This window comes from Cupressus sempervirens, chromosome 2 (genome assembly GCF_028749045.1).
Source record: "Cupressus sempervirens isolate cs-2001-9-10 chromosome 2, ASM2874904v1, whole genome shotgun sequence".
NCBI classification, from domain to species: domain Eukaryota; kingdom Viridiplantae; phylum Streptophyta; class Pinopsida; order Cupressales; family Cupressaceae; genus Cupressus; species Cupressus sempervirens.
In genome coordinates this window covers 605,810,369-605,813,471 of record NC_143119.1, presented here as the reverse complement: position 1 = coordinate 605,813,471, position 3,103 = coordinate 605,810,369, and positions in this window count along the sequence as shown.

The window sequence follows — 3,103 nt, the reverse complement described above, 5'->3', positions numbered from 1 at the left end:
AAATATCAATCAAGTTTTGTGATATAGAACTATTATACAAAGAGATATAGGGGGTTACTAGAAGGTAGTGGGAGTGAGAGGGAGGGAGTGAGGAAGTAAGTAAGAGGATTGTATATTTGTGTCCGTGTGTGTGAGAGAGAGAGGGGAGTGGGGGGGGGTGTGGGGGGGTAGGACTTAGATAGAGATAGATAGAGAGGTTAGGGTTAGAAAGAGAGAGAGAGAGAGAGAGAGAGAGAGAGAGAGGATGGGCGGAATTAGCTTAGATAGGGTTGTGGGTTAGAGGGAGTGGGTGTTAGGGGTTACTGAGAGCAAGAGTGAGAGAGAGGTTATGAATATATGTGATTGTATATACAAAAATAGAATAAAAATATGTAATTTTATATGGATTTAGTTATATACTTATAGATATATAGCTATTAATATATATAGTATATATAATATATAATTATATATTAATTTAGTTATATAATTATATATGTATAATGTTTAATTATGTTTAAATTTTCTTATATTTGTATTATTGAATTGTAAATATTTAGTTAATTTATGATAAATATAACAAGACCAGGGACTAGGTTATTTAAACATTGCAATGATTTTTTGGCTTTAATAACCTAATCGAGTTATTTGAAAATATAAAACCCAATTGGGTTATGGCTTGGAATTAGCATTGTGAGTTGACCCAAAGGTTTGGAAGGTCATTTTCCCTCCAATTTCAATCCTTTAGACATTTTTTCATCTTTTATGATAAATTCTCATCTTTGCCTTCATCGAGTTCCCAAATGATAAATTCAATAACCTTTGAATCTCACATGTCTTCTTACCTTTCTGAATATATAATTTTATTTTATTTTGACAACATTAACATTGTAAACCTTATTTAGTTTTACCTCTATCTTTGTAATGCCCTGCTAAGGGATCCAAAGAATTGACCTAAAGTTTCACTAAGTTTGGTAGCTTCTTTTTTTTTTTTCGAGATATGAAAGTTAAAACCATACATAACATAGTAGCGAAAGCAATAACATCATTCCACTGAAAGTAAACATAAACATACATAATAGGTTACATTCTTCGTGGATTCCTTAACATTGAATCACATCAAAATTAACCAATACTGATTCTACCTAATTCCATCTAACATCACACATAAAATAATAATGAAAAGTCCAACGTTCTAAAATTACATTCCTGATTGCTCGATCATCCACTGTACATGCCATAGGGTATGAAAGGCTTAAAAGAATATACATCTAAGTACATCGTCATCCTTATTCTAGTCCATGATGTAATAAAGTAAATGTAATCACATGTCATACATGATACATCATCATAAAAGATATAAACATCCATCATAAAGGATAACCATTTATCACAAACATAATTAACTAAGTGCACGGTTCCTCCCAACCATAAATAGCATCATTAGACCATCATGGGCCCTAGCCATCCCTCCGTGCATAACATTCCAAATCATCGAAGAGATCATCGATATTAACATAGTAGGAATGTCACTCCTAAATCATACTACATCATATGCAGAAAAGAAATCTAACATGCAAGATAAAGCTTAAGATAACATCATCTAACATATACAAATCATAAATGTAAGGATACATATCCACCATCATAATCCATGAATAGAATGAAGATAGATGCCAACAAAGAATGCATCAGCCACGGTGTCTCAAACGGATCTCAAATGATAAGAGTGGAAAAGCACTACCACCTGATCGCGTGGGACCTAAATGGCCCACTCCCACCGTGCTGAGGAGATAATCTCAAGTCCCAACAGGAAATCAAATCACATAGCACAAATACTCTCTAAGTCCAGAAATCCTAAAAGTATACTAACTCAAAGGTTCCAGTCACAAAATGACATCTAATCCTAGAGGCACAACAAAGACATGTAGGAATCCTACTATGCAAGCGGAAAAGTGTCATCGCACGGATCACGCTAGAGTTATCCTGGTAGTCTCCCAATAGACCCTGGCCCCCTAGTGATCCCTATGTGGCCACTAGTATCCTCTCATATAGATGAGGCATACTACGAAATGCAAGGTCGCAACCAAGCATTCTCTCTATTCCCATCCTAGTTTGTACTAGCACTCGAGGCATGGGTGAGAACAAACAATTATCTTATTAGGTTCATTTAAGTCAGTATTAGGTGTAATGTGTTTCACTTTTTAAAACAACTTACAATGAGTTACCCTGGCAGCCTCTTAGGGCCCCGGCCCCCATTGCAAGCCACTTCCCGACACTACAAGTAGATAACCTACCCTAAGCTCATGGAATCATAAATCACAAATCACCATAGTCCTATACAAAGCGACTGAAAAAATACCAAAGAATAATCCATAATAAGAGCATCAAATCTCCATGAGCAAATGAAAAGCATCCATAGATAATCATGACTACAATAGTTCTCTATTGGCAACTGAAGGTATCACTGATAATCACAATAATCATTGGTTATCAACAAGCAACCGAAAAAACAAAATCTCAAAGTAATACTGATTGAAGACTCCAAAATAGTTGAGTCAAAACATGTTACAACATGATATCATCAAGATTAGATAAACAATTCAATTCCATCAAAGTAACTGGAAATTAATCCAAATACAACTTATCAATAACTCATAAAAAGGTTACATATAACACAGCTTACACAATGAAGACTGGAGACAATATCAATCAGCATGTCATCACATAACCATGGTTGAGTTTAAAAGATCGAGATCAAAAGACATCATCATGACATCAAAATCATAACACCCAAGCCTCTGGTAGACGTCCTATAACTGGTCAACAACTAGTCAACCCAAAAACCCAAAACAAGAAGCATAGAGAAAGCACATGTTTTGGTTTGCTAAAATCTTATAATTGAATTAAGTGTGGAGGTCTCAGTTTTCATTTTCAAATTTAGATATCGAGTGGAGGAACATTTTGTACTCTCTTTTTTTCCTAGCCCATGTATTGTTTTTGATGAATAAAAGTATTTTCCCATAGCTCTTTAGACTCAATTTTCTAATTGATGTATTGTTTATACAAATGTTATTTGAAAATGACCCCCATCGAATTCCAATAGGACACATTATAGATTTAA